Raw genomic sequence first — 22,890 nt, 5'->3', positions numbered from 1 at the left:
GCCAACAGAGAAAGAGTTTGCCATCAGCTCGTGCCCCCGAGGAACAGCAAGACACCGCCGACCAAGGTGCTCCATCATTTTGCAAAGAGGCCTATTTGCTGATGAATGAACTGAGCCTTTCTGGGAGAGACCGACTTGCCGGTCCTGGAGCTTTAGTTTTCGGAAGTTTCAGGTTCGGCACACATTCCGAGGCTCCAGAGCTGCTCCAGAGGGACGTTATCTTTGTGCTCTCCCTCTGCAGGGCTACGGCCCACGAAGATCTCAGAACCGAGCTTCACATCTGGAGCCCAGGTTTCTGTGACTGCTGCCAAGGGGACACCGGACACCTCCAGATCGCCCGGCTCTGAGGGCCAGCAAGGATGATGCTTGCAGAAGGTGTATATTTGCATTCTTTAAGAGCCCAAAGGGTCTGACTTCCAATCAGCCTGAATCTAAGGTGCTGGTTGAGATTCTCTCCCTTGTGACACTGACTGGCCCTGGCACAGCTCCACTCCCAGGAGTTATTAAAAATAAAATTGAGGGGCGCCTGGGTGGCTCGGTGGGTTAAAGCCTCTGCTTTTGGCTCAGGTCATGATCCCAGAGTTCTGGGATCGAACCCCACGTCGGGCCCTTGCTCAGCGGGGAGCCTGCTTCTTCCTCTCTCTCTGCCTGCCTCTCTGCCTACTTGTGATCTCTGGCTGTCAAATAAATAAATAACATCTTAAAAAATTAAATAAATAAATAAATAAATAAATAAAATTGGTTGGGACACCTGGGTGGCTCGGTCGGTTAAGCATCTGCTTTCAGCTCGGGTCACGATCCCAGGGTCCTGGGATGGAGCCCTGCATGGGGCTCCCTGCTCAGCGGGGAGCCTGCTTTTCCCTCAGCCTACCACTCCCACTGCTTGTGCTCTCTCTCTCTCTCTCTCCGACAAATAAATAAAATCTTAAAAATAAAATAAAATTGGCTGCTTGGACAATCACAAAAGGTTTATAGACCACTAATAGCTAGGGCAAGTTTGAGTGATAAGGCCTGTCCCCTAGGGTGGCCACTCTTTCGAGCCTAGGAAAGGTGTCTGTTTCTTCTAAAGCATAGAGATGGAGGTTGCAAGAGTCGGGGGCGGGGTGGGGAGGTTTGGTGAAATGGGTGGAGTCAAAAGACACAAAAGTCAAACTTCCAGGTATGAAATAAATAAGTCATAGAGATGTAACATACCACGTGACTGGATTAATTATACTGTATTGCATATTTGGACATGGCTAAGATAGTTGATCTTAAAAGATCTCATAGCAAGAAAAAAATTCTGTAACTATATATGGTGACAGATGTTCACTAGGTTTATTGTGATGAGCATAGCTCAGTATATATGAACATTGTGTCATTATGTTGTACAGCTGCATATGTCAATTATACCTCAGTAAAGGGGCGCCTTGGGTGGCTCAGTTGGTTAAGTGTCTGCCTTCAGCTCAGGTCATGATCTTGGGGTCCTGGGATCGAGTCCCAATTTGGGTTCCCCTCTCAGCGGGGAGTCTGCTTCTCCCTCTGCCTCCCCACCCCCACTAGTGCTCTCTCTCTCTCTCTAATAAATAAACAAAATCTTTTAAATTAAAAAAACTACACCTCAAGAAAAATAGAAAAGGAAAAAATAAAATATTCACGATTCCATATTTGGGGTAACATGTCCTGAACTCCCACACCAGCCACACATCAAAGGGGTCTTTATATTTTGTCTGTCTAACCCGTGGTGTCTGAGCAGGTTCGAAACTGTATTTATGAGCCTTTAACAGGAAGGTGATAGAGTATTCAACCCAATTTAACAGGATTTGTGAAGTACCTATAATGTGTCTCTCACACCCAACAGGGATCTAAAAAAGACAAATTCATTCAAAGGCGGCCACCCACTCTGAGTTGCTTCCTTTAGCTGTTACTCCCAAGGACTCGGAACAGGAGGGGTCAAGATCCACTTCAACCCCACTGAATGCTACTTACATTCAGTCTCATATTTAACAAACTTTCCCAGGCCTGAGACAGTTTTGTGTATGTGGGTTTGCATTTTATCCGTTCTCCCTCCTCAAAAATAGCCCAGGATTATATAAGGCAGAGCCTCTCTCCAGTGGTCGGTTCCCGAGCAGAGAGAACTAACCGCTCGCCGGCAATAACCCCCGTCAGCCCTGCTCAGTTCAGCAGCACCAGGGAAGGAGAAGGAGAAACTTTAAGAAATAGGCCCAGTCCTGTGCATTTGGCCATGTGCTCTGTCCCTGGCAGGATATGGAAGGAAAACAGAGCTCAAACCCCAGTCTGCATCTGTTTAGTGCCCTAAAGCAGGACTTCTCTGACCTTTACGTGCCTACCACTGCCCTCGGGATCTGGTCCCCACTGAACTGCAGGTTCCGATTCAGGAGGTCTGGGGGGGGGGGGGGGCGGAGAACTTGGCTTTCTACGAACTCCTACGTGATGCTGATGCTGTTGGTCCGCACACGCTCTCCGAAGAGCAGGTCTTCAGTTTGCCAAGTGTTTCCCTGTGTCATCCCATTCAGTTTTTTTTTTTTTTTTAATTTAAATTAGCCAACATATAGCACCTGTTGTTGTTCTTTTTTTAAAGATTTTATTTGTTTATTTATTTGACAGAGAGAGATCATAAGTAGGCAGAGAGGCAGGCAGAGAGAGAGAGAGGGGAAAGCAGGTTCCCCGCTGAGCAGAGAGCCCGATGCGGGGCTTGATCCCAGGACCCCAGGACCACCACCTGAGCTAAAGGCAGAGGCTTTAACCCACTGAGGCACCCAGGCGCCCCAGTACCTCAGTTTTTGATGTGGTGTTCAATGATTCATTAGTTGCATATAACACCCAGTGCTCATTACAACATGTGCCCCCCTTAATGCCCAACCCCCAGTTATCCCATCCCCCACCCCCTTCCCTCTGAAACCTTCAGTTTGTTTCCTGGAGTCCAGAGTCCCTCATGGTTTGTTTCCCTCTCTGATTTCTTCCCATTCAACTTTCTCTCCCTTCCCCTATGATCCTCTGTGCTATTGCTTATGCCCCAAGTATGAGTGAAACCATATAGTAATTGGCTTTCTCCGACTGACTTATTTCACTTATAGCATAATCCCCTCCAGTCCCAACCACATCAGTGTAAATGGTCAGTATTCATCCTTTCTGCATCCCATTCACTTCTTAGGACAGACCTAGGAGGGGCTTGGCACATTCCCATTTTCCAGAAGCAGAGGCAGGTTCCATGAAGAAAACGCGCTTATCTGCCTGTTTGGCTTATCTGTGCAACCAGGAAGACTGATTCCCAGTCATCTGAATCCGAGTCCTGTGTTTCTGCCCATGTGACTGTGGCCCCCCTGCACACCTAGGCCCTCCACCCAGGACGTGGGTCACGAAAGCATGTACCAGGACTTTTCCCTTTCAAAGAGCTGGTTCTGCAGCACATGGCTGTGTGTTCTTCGCCCTTGAATCTTGTTCCACTTGCTCCTGACGAGGCTTGCTAGTATGTTCTGGTCGGTGATTCTTCATCCAACATACTATCCCTCTCCACTTCATGCTTTAGCCACTGGTAGGTACAAAATTCCTGGCTTCTCCTACCTGAATTATAAATATAAGCTTTTCAGTGATGCTTGGAGGTCAAGTATGGGTGGGTGCACAGAGGACTGACCTATGTCACATACACGGCATTGGAATGAGCGCACACGCATCTTCCTCTTGATGAAACAACACAACAAGAACAAGAGTACACAGGAGAAGTCGGCAAAAGCATGACGGGGAAACACAAGGACCTGGAGTTTTGAATCCACGTTCTGCCTCCTACCAAATGAGTAAGTTACTCAACCTCTCCATGCTTTGATTTTCTTGTATCTTAAAAGGAGAGATTATGGCTTTTGTGACAACTGAAATATTTAACTCACAACTGTGCCCAGCACGTAGTAAGTGCTCAATAGATGTCAGTTAGCCTCATGATTATGCATCATATCAACCTCCTTATTTTTAATATAGAGCCACAGAGGCCCAAAAGTCTTCAGTGATTTCAACATTCATTAACAAACTAGGATGAAGCTTTGGCTCTGCAGCAGACATGAACTAGTGGATAGACAAAGATCCGCTGATTTCTCTCCTATTATGTTGCTCACCACACTCTCTGCCACTCTGGGCTTTCAACAGGTTTTTGATATTCTGGAACAGTTCCATGGGTGGGCGGGGCAGCAGTAATCCCCAAACCATCTTATTCATTCATTTGTTTTCTTGGCCTGGAGGGCCCCAGTGTGTGGCCTGAAGGCAAGGAAATCTGAGCCGAGCCACAGGTGCCTCAGAACTGGCTGGCGGGGGTCCCGGGCATGCAGGTCAGGGGTGCTCTCATGGTCCATGGCTTGGGATGGCTCTCCCCAGGCACACGTTTCCAACCTCACCTGGAGACCGGAGACTGTTGGCTTTAGAACCAGCATTTACCTGGCTGAAGTGAGTGCTGTCTGCATGTTTGTGACCGAGGATGGTAATAATCTGGTTAGCCTGGGCTGTGGGCCGGGGGCGTCCGTTCGGCAGCTGACTCTCCTGCCCCATCACACAGTTCTCTACTGCAAAGCCTCTGCGTCCAGAGAACTCTCTGGCTCTGCGCTTTGGTATTTTTGTTTGGAGCAGCCTCGCCCCAGTCTTCAAGTTTCAGGTATGGCGTCTGGTGTATAACTGAAGGGTAAGCAGAAGAAATAAAAACCTTTCCTTACTTGGGTGAAGCCAGGAATGTGCAAATAAACAATGAAGTAGTACAGATAACTTCACAAGAGGAATTGTGCAAACTCCCACGGGGCTGGTCCCCATCTTTACAGACCAAGACGTGCCTAACATTTCACTACTTTGTTCCCCTCTTCATTCAGAATGCAAGTTTATGCTCATCGAAGGCAATGTAAGGGGTATATTTTCCCAAAAATGATTGCAAATGTTTGTCTCATTGCAAAGCATTTCAATGGGTCATCAAATGACTCTTCCTCCAACAGGAGCTCCTGGATGTGAAGCCTGTTCAGAAAACCCAGAAAGGTTGAAAACAGACCGTCATAGACAGGCTAGCCCTAGGGTATTCACTGCCCCAGTTACAGTGTTTCTGGATTGTCCAGGATAAAGGGTTCCAAATTGAGGAATGTGCAAGATGAGAGAAGCTGTGATCTTTTGTCTTTACACAGGGAATGAGGAATTAGTCATACTGACTTCCCAATGCATTGAGTTACGAAAGTGGACAGAATTCCATTTTTTAAAATGTTATTTTATTGGAGTAATACATGCATGTGATTTCGGGAGTCAAATGCGCCGCACAAGCTCACGGTTGAGGATACTGTTCTCTCATACACATCCATTTCTCTCTCCAGCAGCAAGGAATTTCTGCTCTTTCAAGCTCCTTGTTCTTGAACAATGCCCATGTTTCTTTGTTGTTGTTTTGAGATTGTATTTATTTATTTGACAGACAGAGATCACAAGTAGGCAGAGAGGCAGGCAGAGAGAGAGGAGGAGGTAGACTCCCCGGGGAACAAAGAACCCGATGTGAGGCTCGATCCCAGGACCTCAGGACTATGACCCGGGCCGAAGGCAGAGGCTTTAACCCTCTGAGCCACACAGGCGCCCGAGATCCATGTTTCTAAAGAATACTTATGTTGCTACTGTTCATCAATTTTAGATCTTATAGTAAATGAAGATTTAGCCCAACTACCTTCCACCAAACTGCATCCCGCAATGTTTCTACTCACAGTTTAACAATTTCTGTTCCGTTTTCATTATTCTGAATGCAAATGTCCTTCACTGCCGAGCTCAGAGGTGCGATTCTCTTTTCTGTAAATGTTTATTGTCACTGTTTCCTGCATTCTGTTTCCCACAGCATTTGGGACATTTTCCACCAGGCACACTCTTCCCTTACTTCATTAGGTCGATGACCAGCATTTGCCAAACTAGTGGTCAAGGGATGTCTCCATGAACTCTACCTCCTCGGCTCACCTGTTTATCTAGATTGGTTTTCTCTGGCTTCTGCCCAACCTCACTGAGCAGCAAAACGTGAGGCCCCGCCCTGGCCCAAGTTTCCTAAGTGGGATGTAGAGATGGCATGCGCAGAGAACAACAGAAATAAATGCGAGAGGCAATCATGAGTAAGGCATCGCTTAGGAAGGATTTTCTGAGATCTTTGGATGGCGCCTGCTCTAAAATCTTACTCTAATGTGGGTGTGGATACCAAGTCAGGGGTTGGCTTTGGAATCACCGTGAGGGTTTTCCGTTCTCTTCATAACTACGACGTCTGGACGTCTGGACAGTTTAAACATCGATTTCATTCTGAAATGGATTATTTGGCTTATGAAACCTGGAATCTACCTCTTCCCCCTCCACCATGTTTTACCATCCGGTGCCTTAAGGAAAGGCAAGCAGCTGCCTGTGGTTGCACTCCAGCCTCTGGGCAGAACCCTGGAGTACCGAGTACGGAGCTACCCACACCTGTGCAACCGGACGCGGCCAGCACGCGCTTTCACGCCTCCTCGGAAGTACGGGGCACACAGGCGTGCGCGCATATGCATCCTCTCTGGATTTTTCAATGAATCCTCTCTGATTCTTTTAAAGCCTTTTTCTCAGAGAAAGAGAGAGCGAGAAAGCAAGAAACAGATTCTTTACTATGGAGAACACCCTGATGGTTCTCATAGGAGAGCTGGGTGGAGGGATGGGGGAAATGGGTGATGGGGTTAAAGAGTAATAGTAATGGAGGAACTGACAGGGAAGGGATAAGCTCAAAAACCATCCCTGTTGCATTTTTGCTTTCGAACCCAGGATATAGAAAAACATATAATAAGCAGTGCAATTTACTGCAAATCATAAGCCAAGGACGTGAAAAGAAAAGTGCTGGTAAGTCATTTTAATAAAATCGGAGAATTTCTCTGTTTCAGTTCCCCTGTTAATGTCCCTGCCGGGGAAGGGAAGCACCGAATTGATCTGTACGTGGCCAGTGGAGACTCCTGAACTTTCTCCCAGGCTTGTCACTGGTATTTAGTCCAGTACAACATGAACTGAGATTTCCTCTCTGAAACTTTCCATTTAAAAGGCATGAATTCCAAGCAGGAAAAGCAAAGTCTAGAAGAGCACTCAGATCACGTGTAAAAGGTAAGAAACGTGTCACTAGTCATCATCATTAGTATACGTAGAGATAGAATTTATGATCTATAAACCGAATGGGGGTAGGCTACGGAGGATCCAAAGGTCAAAAAATTGTCAGTGAGTGTTTAGCTTTGTTCTTAGAAGCTGACATTGTAAGCACAGGACCCACTCAGCTGGTGTAACCCCAAACCTGGAGATGGCCAAGAATATCAACTGGAACCACAGGCCTTGCTCTGACTCCTGGTTTGCCAAGAACGTGGCTGATTAGAATCGGGTTTTCCATGTAAGATTTCATACAGAGAGCAAAACTTGATCAACTGTCATAAACATCCCAGTCAGCCCGGCCGCGTTGGTTCTTGATGTCAATGAACCAGCCTTTGGTCTGTACGACCACTTACTTGAGGGGTGGGTTTGCATGAGGCTGACCACCAGAGAACTGCCAGGTTATGGTGCTCTACCAAAATCACGTTAATTAACCTGCACATTTCAGGGGATCTCCTCACACCCTTTCTGCCTACAGGCCTCCTCCTGCCATTTGCAGAGCTGACAGTAAAGGTACAAATGGAAGACTCAAGCCTGTGTCTTATTCCCCTCTTCTTCCCCTTGACAGCTCTAGTCTTCATAGTCTTCACATCAGGAACCACATGAGCATCCGTGAGGATACCTCAGCCCTCAAGTCCAAGTTCTGTCCCAGTTCCTGCCTCCTGCCGAATAGCCCCTCCTTGGCCGTCTCGCAGGCCCAGGGGGTGTGCAAAGGGCAATGGCTACCTTTGGGAGGATAGACCCAAGTTGGAAGTCCAAACAGCATCTGGTCCTTGCTACAGGCCATATGATGAGGGTGGTCTACAGTGAGGGGCTGACTTCAAGACAGATATGTCTTCCGGCTTTATGGGCTCCTCACTATGCAGAGGGAGTTTTGCCAGAGGAAGGGCCTAGCACGGGGGACCTCGTTCTAAGGAAGGCAGTGCCCATGTGGCCGTCCATTTCCCACTCTGGGGACATTTCTGGAGTGACCATATTACCTCTTTGGATCCCTCTATCTCAGCTCCCTAAAACTACAATACTTTCTACCAGAATGTAATTTGCCAAATTGTGGCCCAAGGGGGATCTGACTCAGGCCTGTGGACCATAATAAGCAAAGCCATATCTTGGTTGAAATCGCTCTCTAGAGAACTAGAAGAAACTTTGGGGTTTTCTATTAATATTTATAGCAGTTTCTCAGGCAACTGGACTAAATTCTGAACTATGTAGAAATGCAGTCTGAGGTCAAAGCCTCATCTGTCTTAATTACAGGGTCAAGGACACAGAAGACTTTACTTAACTGCTAATGGAAGTCCTTAATCTGACTGAACCTGAACAATTTGGCCCAGAGAAATTAGCGCCCGATGTCAGCCAATGACATTCAAACAGTTTTAAAATAATCTAAGCTTCCAGAGCTCTGTGCTTGGCTGAAGGAAGAGAGTATTTGAAAGGAATGACGTGGAACTTACTTGCTTATAAATATGCCTTGGGGCAGAACTGTGGCAGGAGTGATCTCATTTTTTTCCAAGAGATTTCACTGCTGTTTTACAAACACTCCATCCGGTCTTGCTAATAGAACAAAGCCACAGAGCTCCATTAAGAGAGGGGTAGGAAAGGATTTTAATCTCCTCAGCCAGCTGGTCTGTCATCTACATTATACAGGGGGAGGAGGGAGAGAAAAACGTAAACCATAATGCGACACAGAGAGGAATGTGATGTGATTACCCGATAGGGGCGGCCTTAGAAGTAAACGGATGGGCAATCTTGACAGAGTTCTGGGAGGGAAGAAGCGTGGCTTTTCTGATAATCTTGAAATGGTCAAGCACTGTGGGCAGCAGGAGAACTGGCCTCCTTGGCTGCTCATTTAATTTTATTTCTAGTTGATCATTCACTGAGCAAATATTGAAGGCTGGGCCAAGTGCAAGGTACTGTTTAATAAGGGACCATTTCTTTCTTTCTTTTTTTTTTTTTTTTAAAGATTTTATTTATTTGACAGAGATCACAAGTAGGCAGAGAGGCAGGCAGAGAGAGAGAGAGGAGGAAGCAGCTCCCCGCTGAGCAGAGCCCGATGCAGGGCTCCATCCCAGGACCCTGGGAGCATGACCTGAGCTGAGGGTAGAGGCTTTAACCCACTGAGCCACCCAGGCACCCCAATAAGGGACCATTTCTAAAGATCTTTTTCCTTCACCTCCTTTCTTATCATTTCTTATCTCCATCTTCAGCCACATATCGGGGGAGGTAGTATCACATAATCTTGGAGCCACACAGGCCATGTAACCACGTCATGTGGCGACTCGGAGCCTCGGCGTCCCCATCTGTAAAGCAGGGATAGTAGCGGTGCTTGGCTTACACCGGCGGCTCGGCACACACTGAGCTCCCGGTAAGTGTTCAGTAGGAATCATGTTATGAGAAATATAATAATAATTTGCGTCACAGGCCACTGCAGCTCACTGGGAGCCACCTAAAGGACAAAGTGGCATTCGGCAGAAACAAAAGGATAATGTTTGTGCCTTCCAGTGTTTTGCATTTCTTGAGCATGAAGAGACTACCAGCATCAACTGAGCACATACCATGCAAGGATATAAGGGAAACTTCTGATCCGTGATATCTGTTGGGGAGAAAAAAAAAAAAAAAAAAACAGTTTTCATTTACCCTCTGAAGTTCAGTGGCTGAGGCCCCTAAAAATAAACTGAAAAGAGACAGATTGGGGAGAAAAGGGTTATTTCATATGAATATGGGGGCAGGGGCGCTCACAGAAATGAAATGGTATTTCCAAAGAGGCAGTCAGACCAGAAGGCTTCTAGACCGTTTTAACGAAGAGTGATATAAATGCGGAGATGCGACATGACAAAAGAAAAAAGAATCTGAGCTTGTGGGAAGTTAAAATATATGCGGGAAACTAATGGAAGATAAGGGTTGTTCATTTTCGTAAGGTCTGTGTTGCAGATTCCTCTCAGTGCCGTCACTGGACTGATAAGAGCTTAGCGTTGTCTCAGGTGATTAAGTCATTCTACCCCTCCTGGCAAGAGATCGGGCGCGGGGTGGGGGGCGGGGAACACCTGCACAACAGGAAATTTACACTCTGCTTTGAGGCGGGTGGAGGGAAGGTAGAGAGCTTTGTTCTGTGTCATTTCTCAGTTGCCTTTAGCTCAAAATAATCCTTATGTCAAAGTGGCGTATTTTGAGTGGCATATTATTATCGGCATCATATTATTTAATACGTCCTCACACAATACTCCATAAATTGGGTACTCTTGTAATGTCCATTTTATTTTATTTTATTTTTTTTTAAAGATTTTATTTATTTATTTGACAGAGAGAGAAATCACAAGTAGGCAGAGAGTCAGGCAGAGAGAGAGAGAGAAGCAGGCTCCCGCTGAGCAAAGAGCCCGATGCGGGGCTCGATCCCAGGACACCGAGATCATGACCTGAGCCGAAGGCAGCGGCTTAATCCACTGAGCCACCCAGGTGCCCCGTAATGTCCATTTTATATTTGGGTGAACAGAGGTTTCAAGAGGTAGAGAATTTGCCATGTTTACACAGATGATAAGTGGTGGAGCTGGGAATCAAATCCAGGTTTCCTGAGTCCCGAACCAGCACCCTCCAACCTCCCTGAAACTCTGTGGACACAGAGGTGGCAGAGATCCTGAAACCACCAGGCTTACAAATAAATTACAGTTCTAGCCATCAGAGGAGGGAGAAACCTGCTCAGGAGCTGGGCCCTGGCCTCTGTTTGCTTATTGTTTGAAGGAATGCGTCACATAGTGCCAGATGACAGGCTTCTCTTTCAGTAAGAAGGGAAGCCTGTGCTGAAATTCTGAAGTAAGCCTCTGAGTCACTTTTAACTGTGGTTTCCATAGCGACCGCCCTCCTTGGTTTGCCCCCACTGGAGGTCAGGGACTTGGTCTTTGCATGTGGCCGAGTCCTTGTGCATTGAAGTGGCTCCCTGTTTGTTAAATGAGAAATTTTTGGTAGATTGGTGCTCCTCTCTGTAGATGAGACAGAAACTGCTACACATCTGGAGAAAAACAATTAGGGCCATCAAAAACCGTTAGGGTGGGCTAATCAGGTTTTATTAGGTAACCAGTATGTGCAAAACAAGCAAATAGAAACTAGTTGCAGAATCTGGCCGTACATGGGTCTTTCGTTTTTTTAGCTCAACAAATCTAAATTCACGAAGCCTAACTTCAACTCATCCAACTCCGTTTTCAAGCAACTGGCTCTTTGGTTCTGACTGTAAATTTATCACAAGTGTTGATGACTTCTTTTGCCTCCCTCCAGAATTCACCGACAGTCCTTTGGGTGTCCCACTGAATGGCTCTGAATGTGCTTCCTCTTGGAGGATGGGACTCGGAAAGCATTCCGAGTTGGTGAGCCATTTGCAGATTTGATCCTGGTCAAACAGGTCCAGGCCCTACTCACCCATACAGTCTAAAAGGCTAACATCGCTCCGCTGGACCAAATATGAAGTAAATTCAGACACTGAGGCACAGAAACATGTGGGCGAGTAACTTTTACCTCCACACAAGAACTTTTTCCCTCAGGATAAAGTGTAAGCTCCTTTACACAGTTCTCCCGTGTCCAGCCCTACAGCTGCACGTCTTCATGAAGCTTCCTTATTCTCTGAAGCTCTCCTTATTCCCTCCAGGCAGAGTAGCATCTGCTTGTCTCTCTCTGCTCTTCTGTTCCCATGTAATACTCAATGGGCACTTCTCTAAATGTCCTTACCAATGATGTGTTGGGCTTAAGTGCCTGGGGATTCTGGAGCTGGATTGCTTAGGTCGTAATCCTGGTTCGAATACCCCACAGCTGTGTCATATCTTCCCTAAGAGAATATAAGGGGCCAGGGTGCCTGGGTGGCTCAATGGGTTAAGTCTCTGTCTTTGGCTCAGGTCATGATCTCAGGGTCCAGGGATCGAGCCCCACATCGGGCTCTCCATTTAGCAGGAAGCTTGCTACCCCCACACCCCGCGACCTACCTCTCTGCCTACTTGTGATCTCTGTCTGTCAAATAAATAAAATCTTTGAAAAAAAGAAGAAGAAGAATATAAGGGGTTCATGAGGGAGATCTTGGCTTGAGCCCTTTTCCTATTGTGCTACCCATCTTGCTGTCCCATCCCCTGTGAACAGGGGCTGTTTATAGACCTTAGAATTCATGCGTTATCTCTCCGCTCTCACTCTCTTCAGAAGACCGATTCCCTTGGCCTACCTACTATGCTCAGACTTCAGGCCTTTGCCTGCCCTGCAATTAGGCCGGAATCTCAGACTTCCTAAATCTTCTGTATTCTAACGATGCCTCTTCAGGATTATGACATAAACAAGCAATCCAGTGACTGACCCTTTCTCTTTTCTGGATTTGGGAAATATCTGGTGCTTAAAGACAGATAGAGGAATTGTAAATAATTCATTCAACTGAATTAGAAAGTAAAATCTATTCCCTGGCTAATATAAAATATAGTTCAAAATCTGTACTGTCTTGTTTTTGCTCTTCTGAGAAGCAGTCTGAAGGGTTAACTGTTGACAAAAGCCCTTCATTCAAATGAATGGACTCTGAAGAGTTTGTGAAAAGAATATTAAATCCAGATGTCCCACTAAGATGTTGTCCTTGAGCTAATGGGAAAATAAAAACAATAATTTAACAGAGCCAAAATGTACATAAACAGAGGACAGAAAGGATTAAAGGCTTTTAGACAATAGCTTGAGTTATGGTCCCATTTCTTCCACTTAATAAATATATGACCGTGGGCAAATCACCTAATTTCTCAGTGTTCCCTTCTGCATAATGGGATTAATAATAAGCTCCTCTATCACTCTTACCTTGAACTGGGACGATGATCACACTGGCTGATGTAGAGTTGCTTTGCTACACACGTGAGGTTGTGTTATTATTATTCTTTCTAAGTGATCCGGGAGGTGAAATCTAATTTCTTAGTGGGACTTTTACACAATATATGGTAATGATTAGGATCCAACATCCTTGAGAAACTCAAGTTTAATTCTTTGTGAAATGGCCATATTTATTTTGTGGACAAAGAAAGTAATGTCTGAACTTACGGAGTCTATTCTGGCTACTTTCATGTTTAGATTGACAACTCTAATTAGATTAGGAAAAAATAATGTAATATAACTACATAATTACAATTCTTCTAACAGATGAATGAAATAGAGCAGAAAAGCAAGTGGGGGTATTGAATCCAGGTTTGGATGTTGGGTCAAACCTTCTTTAGGTTTGTTCTTATATATTGGTCTTGAACTTACCCTATCCTGCTCAGCTTTGGGTTTCTCTGCTTTAACATCATATATAACTTATTTTCAGACTCCTTACCATGGTGTGAACTTAGATTCTTAGACGCCATGGAATTTGTTTCTCTACAAGGTACCCCTTAGCAAGATAGCTGAGGTCTTCCCATTGATAGCCACTATGTTGACATTTGCACTGATGTCGTGATGGTAATCTGGGTAACAGTGACAGTTTCTTAGCAGTAATCAAGGGAGTGACACCAGACTGTACTCATAATCGTTGATTGTACTCTTTTCCACTGTTAACTTCCAATCTCAACTCCCTGAATACCTCCACGTAGGCAGGGGCTCACACAGGATGGTCACGTGGTATTTCTGGGATGCTGGACCACTGAGACACTGAGTGCGGGCATGTCAGTGAAGCCAGAACATCTGGATTCTGGTTTGGGCAACGCAGGACTCAGGTGGAACTGGGGCAAGCTAGAAATTGAAGGACCTTCTCCCCGTTCTGGGCTCTAATCCAGATTCTGGGCAGATTCAGCCTCCAATGATGTCTAGAATGAAACTCTGCACCAGACAGGTGGGGTGGGAGCTTAAGGAAAAAAACGAAGTTGATTTAAAGGAAATGAGAAAATGCCAAGGGAATAACTCTGGCATACTCGAGTTTGTGGGTGGAGAGGAATATCTGCTACTATGATAATGGGCACTACATGTCTGATATCCCCCTTTAGGGGACAGCTTATTTGATGGAAGACGTGTCATTGAAGTCTATGTCTGTGTGGCATTTCTTTTGTCCTAAAGCCAAGTTGAAGTTTATTATGCGCTGCTGAGCCATTAATGTGTTGCAGGATGTTTTTAAGGCAATTGATCACACCACAGAAAGAGCAGGATCAGAATTTGGAAAAACCTTTGGCACAGTCTTTGGAGAAGGGACAAAGATGAGAAGAAAGAAGTCTAACAGGGGACAAAGCAAATTGCTAAAAGAAGAGTAATGGGATAGAGAAGATTGAGTTTGAATACGACATTAGCTACTTAGTCACTCGATCAAAGAGGATAAACAACAAACCAGTAATTCTAGTCAACCCCTAAAATTCTTTTTTTTTTTTTTCCCCTACATAATACTTCTCCTCTCATTGTAAATCTAAGCAGGTCAGGGGTGCCTGGGTGGCTCAGTGGGTTAAAGCCTCTGCCTTCAGCTCAGGTCATGATCCCGGGGTCCTGGGATGGAGCCCCCGCATCAGGCTCTCTGCTCAGTGGAAAGCCTGCTTCCCCCCCTCTCTCTGCCTGCCTCTCTGCCTCCTTGTGATCTCTGTCAAATAAATAAATAAAATCTTGAAAAAAAATCTAAGCAGGTCAGAATTTTTTGCTCCCAGGGTCCGCCCCATCCCACTGAGCCCACTTCTTTTATGTCCTCATTTGGAAAACAGCTTCTGAATACCTCCTAGTGCCAGCCAGCATATATATAATGAAAACACCACACGATCCTCACAGTAACAGCAAAAACAATCTCCGTGAAATCTACTTCCTTCTCGTTCTAGGCACACAGCTGGATGAAAATAGGCTAAGAGAACATTACGAAGCGGCCAAGGTTGCAGAGGGGGATTGAAAGTTAGGGGAGGGCAAAGTCCAAATGTAGAGGCCAGGCTCAAAAAGAGACCGTTAGCCGACCATTCCCTGAATTTAAACCCCATGCCTACCTGAATTTCAGAAAGGACTTCACCAGGATGGAAATCCCTAAGGCCTGGCAACCTTCCCCGAAGGTAAGTAGAACCAAGGGAACAGTCTAGGGCAGTAGAATGTGGGTGGGAGTGATGTATATCACTTCTTGGCCAGACCCCTAAAAAATCTCTCACAATCCCCTAATGGGTTCTATTTTTCCTCATCTGTCAGCCAAATGCTAATGAACTAGTAGAAGATTCAGAGGATGTAGGGGCTGAGGAAATCACAGGATGGAAGAACCTGGGACCCTGAATGACTGTATAAATCATCCTCAACTAATTTCCACTGGACCAGACGGACATAAGGGCAAAAAACCTAGCCTTATTATTTTAAGGCACTGTGAGAGTTGAGGTTTGTTTGTTTCAGGAGTTAGACTACCATGACTAATACATGTGTCCTTAAATAAAGTCTGTAGTCCAGTAGGGAAGAGGGGAATGTAAAAATATCCCACCCCGTAATAAATAATTACTTCCCTCCTGGGGTTTGTGAACTCTTTTTGGTATCAGATTTATAGAATTACAGCCCTGAAAGAAAGCATAATGGATCCTCCTAAATGTGATACAGCAAACAGGAATAAAACACACGGGCTTCATATGCATGAGTTGTGAGGTTATAGGAGAAACCGTCAAAGGTGAGATAATGGAGCGACACAGGAAATGGGTCCAAGCTAGAAAATCACATGCCTATCCCCAAAAGCAATCCTACTGACTCCTGAAGACCTTATTGGCTAAATAATAAATGTCTACTGGTCAGTTTGCCTATGGAAGCCACAGTTATCATGTGAGAGATTTCACTCAGATCATCTGTAGATGGCCCATTCTAGCTCTGATTGTCAAGAGTTCTTGAGTGTTTAATGCTTCTCATCTATTGTTCCTGGGGAGTATCATCTGAAGGAAAATCGTCCAGTCCAAGATGCTGTTTCTGGATCTTCGTGCTTTATTCCTTTGAGACCTAAACATTTTGATTTCTGAGAGTCCAAACTATTAACTTAATACACAATTATTGACAGGATCAGCTACATAATTTGTGAGGCCCTTTGCAGAATGAAAATGCATGGTACCCATTCAAAAAGCAGGGGAAAGTATGATTAAAGATATGAAAATACCAGGGGTGCCTGGCTGGCTCAGACAGTTGAGCCTCCAGCTCTTGATTTCATCTCAGGTCACGGTCTCAGGGTTTCCAGATGGAGATGGAGCCCCTGGCAGACTCCTGCATCAGGGTCCACAATCTATGGGGAGTTTGCCTCTCTCTCTCCACCTCTTACTCTGCCCCTCTTCTCAAACACACTCTCGAATATAAATAAATCTTTAAAAATAAAATAAAATAAAAATTGTTTAAAAAACAATACTAAAATATTTTTATATATTTTAAATATTTTTTATATTTATATTTTTCTTTTGTGGTTTCTCTCTTGATCTGGCATGGTGTTTTATTCAATGTGTATTTAATATTGTTCATTTCATGTACACTAATCTGATTTAATTTAATTTTAATTTAATTTAGGGGAAAGATCCTAACTATCCCAGAAAGATTTGCAGGACTACTATAAAGCTACATACCTGTGTTTCTAATTTGCTAATCATGCTCCCTTGGGTACAGGGATGCACCTGAGGAAATGTGATCTCTGCAGGCACCTTGGACCCCATTCCGGACTCACTGTAGAACACCACACCTGATGTGTTGGGAACGGGCAAGTCCTCAAAGGCACTGCAGGGTTCGCACCAGGATGCACTTGGCTCCTACATCGGGCATGGCTTAGAGGCTCACCACGGTGGGGGAGGCACCCACCAAGTGCACTTGTGGAGTTGCCCATCCAGGGTGGGACAGAAGCAGCCATGTCCTTCAGGGAGATGCCGCAGGGCACAGGCACCCAGCTCCAATTCTTTCAGCATCCATGCCCAGACCCCGGCCAGAGTCACAATCCCCCCACCCAGACCACATACACTACTTGCCACCCAGAGCACTACAGGTGGACAGTGGGCAGCCAAGAACCCATAGAGGCAGGAGGTGCAGAGGTGGGAAGTGGGACCACATGTGAGCAGAGGCTCAAAATGTCCTGCCCATGCTCCACTGTAGACTTCATCTACAAAACACAAATTCAAAGATGCGATCACTAAGAATTTCAAGATGGTGACTACAGAGCATTAACACCAAGTGTGGAGTCCTTCTGAGAGGGGGCCCCGTGCCACTGCCCTGCTGGAAAACCCACGAAGCCAACATTGATCATGGATCATCTATCACGGGCTAAGCACCAGGGATGCAGTTATGATCAAAATACACCAAATCCCTACCCTGATAGAGTTTCCATTTTAATCAAGTCCTTACTGAAATGCAGATGAGCATGGGAGGGAGTCATACGTCAATGAACCATTTAATTAGAGGGAAGGTTAGCAAATGGTCAACCTTTGAGACTTCCGTGAAGATTTCAACTTTGCACCCTCCTCGGTTTGGACCCTGTCCTTCCACTTCCACTGGCGTGCAATTTACTCAATACTCAATACACTGGGCAATTTACTCAACACTCTTTAAGCCAGTTTCCTCATCTGTAAAATGGGAATGATAATAGTATCCGTTTCTACAGGCGAAGAGCCTAGAGGGATACGTGCTCATGTTCATTACTCCTCTTTTCTCATAGTGGGAGTGATAGCAGTGCTACCCATTGGCTTGAGCTCAAATGACCTGAAATGAAGTGCATGAAATTGGAGAAATGACAGCAGGGGAAAGGAGACTATTTAGCTGGAGGAAGCATCTATCTCTTTGCAGTTAACTGACCCAACTTTGGGTTATTTTTCCTTATTTAATGCCAACTGAATTAGATTGTCTCCTTTTTTTCTTCACTAAATTGACTGAATGATTTGGTGGTGCTGTGTGAAGAAGAATCTAACAGAACAGCTTCCTTTTATTTTCATTAGAGAAAACTTAGGTTTTAAAGTTAAGTGAAGCATAGTTTATTTCTGATTTCTAGAGGTGAGGAAATGATCACATGTAATGGACTTTTCACTATCCTATGAGTCGTGAAATTTGGCATTTATGTTCACTTGTACCACTGGCCTGTTAAGTACATTCTCTTTAATCTCTGGAGAACTGTAGTTGTAACACTTGTCACATTCCCTACTGAAGTATTTTGAGGATTAGGTCAAATTCTTAAAATACTAGCAATTTAGTGAAAGGCATTTGCTTAAAGAGGAGAAAAGCCAATACAGGAGTTCTGTTTCCTGCTTTTAAAAAGAATCTGGGAATTGTTCGAAATACAGTTAGATTCCTACACATCTTGATTGTGACCTTCCAGAAAAGCGTTCATAAGTCTGGAATTTCTCAGGATGCTTTGCCTGGAATTAGTGTTGAATTACCAAAAATCAATATGACACGTAGTATCCATTTATGTAGACAGTAATTCAACAGGTGTACACACACACACACACACACACACACACACACACCTCATGTGGAGCTCCAATTCAGGAGAAAAGGGAGTATCTAACCAGAAGATGGAAAGGATTCATTTCACAAGTTGTTCTATGTACTCATGCTCAGTAGGAAATATAATATGAATAAAACTTAATTTCTGTAGTTTTTATACTCATCCTGAAAAATAGATTCTGTATTTTTTTCAGGTTTAAAAAGTTTATTTTCAATTTATTTTCATTACTTGTCATGCTAAGTCCTGCCTAGTATACCATTTATATGAACTGCACCTGATCTACATCATCTCCATTTTCCCCCTCCATCTTCCTTTCTCCTACTCCGTGTGAGTGTGTGTGTGTGTGTGTGTGTGTGTGTGTATGATTTCAGCAATTTTCCTCCAACAGAATTCTGAGCCCCTTTCTGAGAGCATGGGTCAAGTCTCCCCAGATCTGGTTGGGAACTAGTCCATACTGTGTATGAGGATTTTCTTCCCTGGGTCTGCATGTTTCCACACTGTCAGAAGTCCTTTTCGTGCCTGGCTGAAAGCCCAAGATATCTAGACCATCTTAGAAAATAAATCATTTCCATCTCTGGTACTGTACTCTCTGAAAATCCATGTGCTAAGAAGAGATCACAGGGTTAAAAACTCAAAGAGCTGGGGAAAGGAGAGAGAAGGAGAAGGGAGCCTGGGAAGAGTGGATAGAAAACATTTGGTTCTTCATCTGGACTGAGTTAATCACTGTACCTTCAACCAGAGCCTCAAGAGACCCCAAGAGAATTCCTGGACTCTCTCAAGAAACAGATTACTCCATCTGAGTGAAATCTTCCTTGGAAAATAAATTACACACACACACAGAGGGAGAGAAAAGAATGCTTCGGGCTACCATATGTCTCTTTCCAATGATTTATCCTCTCTCTGGAATACTTGAGCTTCTTCATGCCTTGGGTTTATTTTGTTTAAAAGAAAATTCAAGTGACTATCTGGAATTCAGCGACCTAGATTCTGCCCAATTTTGGATTCCTTCAGAAATTAAATAGGTAGCAATTATCAGGCACCCTAATAGAATATAGAATGTTCCTATTTCTTCAAGGGAAAATGAAGAAGCAACCCAGTATCTCCTAATTTAAATTACTTCCAGTGTTAAACAAGGCTTGCGAAATCCGATGACCGTTGTCACAAAGGTTTCAGAGCAAGCCCAGAAGGAAGCTGGCACATTCTGTTGGGTCTGTGTAGAACCAGGTACAATATTTATGGCCTGCCTTCCACGTTTGACAGAAATATCTATAAGTTCTGTGTATGTCGATGCAGAGGAGCACTTCGATGCCCTATACTAATAGTTCTGTCCATTCTTTTTTTAAAATTTTTTATTTTTTATAAACATATATTTTTATCCCCAGGGGTACAGGTCTGTGAATTACCAGGTTTATACACTTCACAGCACTTACCTTCTTGAAGGCCTTTATGGGGCTCCTTATTGGTAGCTACTCCTCAGGAGAGGAAAACAGGAGGCCAGGAGATGGTAGGAAGAGAAGCTAGCATGGATTTGGAGGCCCGCTGGGGGCCAGGCACAAAGTGTAGAGGCTGACATCATTTGATCTCGTTTCTGCCACTTACTAGGTAGGTGAATTCAGAGAAGTTATTTAACTCTCTAAGCCCTGGTTTCTTCATCTGTAAAATAGGAATATTTATGTTGTCTAAGTTAGATAATAGCTAACATTTTTTTTAGAGGTTTTTGTACCAGGTACCTTAGTCTGTGCACATGCTGTGTGCACAGAACACTATGAAGTAGGTACTAGGGATAGAAGCGAAAATTTAAATAAAGCTCTTAGCAAATAAGTGTTCAACAATAGTATTGTTATCATTATAATAACAGAGCTTATTATTATATAGTGTCTTAGAGATATAACATATCTCACTTAATTTTCTCAAAACCCCTATAAAGTCAGTGTCATCCTTCTTATTTTTTGCTCATGAGGAAGCTCAAGGAGGTTAGGTCCCTTGTATATGTTTACTTCGCTGCTAAGAGACAGAGCAGGAGGATTCGAATTCAGGGGTCTGATTTTAAACGTGTTCTCTTTTTCTTTTTCTTTTTTTTTTTTTTTTAAGATTTTATTTATTTATTTGACAGGCAGAGATCACAAGTAGGCAGAGAGGCAGGCAGAGAGAGAGGAAGGGAAGCAGGCTCCCTGCTGAGCAGAGAGCCTGATGCGGGGCTCAATTCCAGAACCCTGGGATCATGACCTGAGCCAAAGGCAGAGGCTTTAACCCACTGAGCCACCCAGGCACCCCATGTTCTCTTTTTCTTGTTCAAAAACATTTTTGCCCCAGTTCAAGAGATAGAAACATTGCCTTCTGCTCGTGGCTATAGGATTTCCCATTGTTGTTTATGGCTCTGCCTCACTGGTCTGAGCTCGTTCCCAACAGCTTTATAGAGAAGAGGGAGCAGCATCCCAGGAAACCTGTGCCTGAGGCGGCCAGGGAAGGTATTTGCACAGACGGGTTTAGGCGTTGCTGACCTGATGCAGCCATCTCCAGCTCCTTCTCCAGGGGAGCTCCTGGTGCCCCCACTGGCTACCACCACCACCATCACATTGTCTTGACTAACCCTTGCTCATCTTCCAAGGCTTAGTTTGAGCATCATGTTCTTAGGGAGGCCCGCCCTAAACACTGACCCTCTTTTCATCTCGCCATTCATTCAGCGAATATTTCCAAGGGCCAACTCGATGTCAGGCACTCTTCTAGAAGCTGGAGCACAGTATTGAAACTCCTTGTCCCTGTGATGTTTTCATTCTTGTTTAGATAAGCGTTCCCCACCGCATCCTGAAATTTTCCAGTGATGCAAGGCAGGGGCCTACTTCTCCCTCTGCCTGCTGCTCCCCCTACTGGCGCCCCCCACTCTCTCTCTCTCTGAGAAATAATTAATAAATAAAATCTTTAAAAAAGAATTTAGGGACGCCTGGGTGGCTCAGTGGGTTGAGCCGCTGCCTTCGGCTTGGGTCGTGATCTCAGGGTCCTGGGATCCAGCCCGGCATCGGGCTCTCTGCTCAGCAGGGGGCCTGCTTCCCTTCCTCTCTCTCTGCCTGCCTCTCTGCCTACTTGTGATTTCTGTCAGATAAATAAATAAAATCTTTAAAAACAAAAATAAAAAAAAGATAAAAAAGAATTTAAATCAATTCCATTCTTTTCCATTAATTTCCAAATACAAAAAAGGTACAGATGACATGAGTGGTGGGTGGTTCAGTTGGTTAAGCGTCTGCCTTTGGCTCAGGTCATGATCCCAGGGTCCTGGGATCAATCCCCATATCGGGCTCCCTGTTCAGTGGGGAGTCTGCTTTTCCCTCTGCCTGCTGCTCCCCCTGCTGTGGTCTCTCTCTTTCTCTCTCTGATAAAATGAATAAATAAAAATCTTTTTAAATAAATGTTTTTCAGAGCCTCTGCCCTGTTTATGGCACCACTTGCCAGACTTCTTGTCTGTTGTGTTCATTCCTGATGCCACTTGTAGGTCTTTTGGCTTGCAGAAATACTTTGCTGTGTTTTAAATTTGTTTCTTCTTCTGTGATGGTCACCCTTGCTCAGTTTCCACCGTGGAAGCTGCTTGAGGTCTCTGAGTACCCCGTGAATGCTTCTGTCTGGCTCACAGAGGAATTGGGCACAAGCAGCCTCATGGCAGCGGGCTCAGCTGGTTCTCTCCAGAAGTCACTGTGAGAATGACCCATCTCTGTCTTGCTGAAGATGCAAAAGCCTAGCCTGCTCAGTCATCCAGATGCAGCATCTGGACAGGGTCTCCCTGTCATATAGAAAGGTTGATAAGACTCCCGCGTTTAGTCTGGATCTTGATGTCATGTTAGTGCACCTATGGTTCTTGGGCTGTATCTGGAGTTTCCTGGACACAGACAGGTGTCTAACGTTTCTTCGTCCACCCCTAGTGCTATAGTTCCCCATCATGGACATTGTTGTCCTGCCACAGCCCCCAAATCACTATTTCCAGAACTTTGGTTCTCCAGGGCGCAGAGAAGCCGCAGCACGGCGGTGTGCTGTTGGGCCCTCCCCGTACTGTGCTAGGCAGCCAGGCTTCTCAGGGGCCACACTCGCCAGTGCAAAAGCTGTTGGGTTGAAATAGCCCAGGGAGCACCTAGACTATATATGGGGAGCTCTAAGCCCAGAGCTTGAGAGTCCAGCCTGGAAAAGCCAGACTGAGAGAAATGTGGGCTGGATAGAAGGGAGCACGCCATTGTACTGAGTCAGTCTAGCTTGGAACAGAGACAGAGCCCCTTACAGAGGTATCAGGAAGACCCGATGACCCCAGGCATGCATTCCCAAATGGCCTCAAATTATGATTTTGGATATTTTGATTTCTGGTATTATCTCCAAAGGTGTACACAGCCAGGCAGTTGGAAGAGGAGGAACTTCACGAT

General features: G+C 45.0%; 1 long non-coding RNA gene across 11 annotated transcripts in view; it reads right to left on the bottom strand.

Moving 5' to 3' along the window:
* Positions 1-2,570: 2,570 nt before the first annotated feature.
* LOC309870547 overlaps positions 2,571-22,890 on the bottom strand; it is a 187,458-nt gene continuing 167,138 nt past the window's right edge. For 4 of the 11 annotated variants that reach the window (XR_014314655.1, XR_014314656.1, XR_014314657.1 and 1 more), the window contains one exon: positions 8,586-9,718. This is a non-coding gene — a long non-coding RNA (uncharacterized lncRNA). Of the gene's footprint in view, positions 4,657-8,579; positions 9,719-22,890 lie in introns of those variants that run through there. The other 7 variants (XR_014314647.1, XR_014314648.1, XR_014314653.1 and 4 more) reach the window with 4 other exon arrangements.

This window comes from Mustela nivalis, assembly GCF_964662115.1.
Source record: "Mustela nivalis genome assembly, chromosome: 7".
NCBI classification, from domain to species: domain Eukaryota; kingdom Metazoa; phylum Chordata; class Mammalia; order Carnivora; family Mustelidae; genus Mustela; species Mustela nivalis.
Note: the sequence above shows the minus strand (reverse complement) of the source record. Positions and strands in the feature narration are given on the sequence as shown.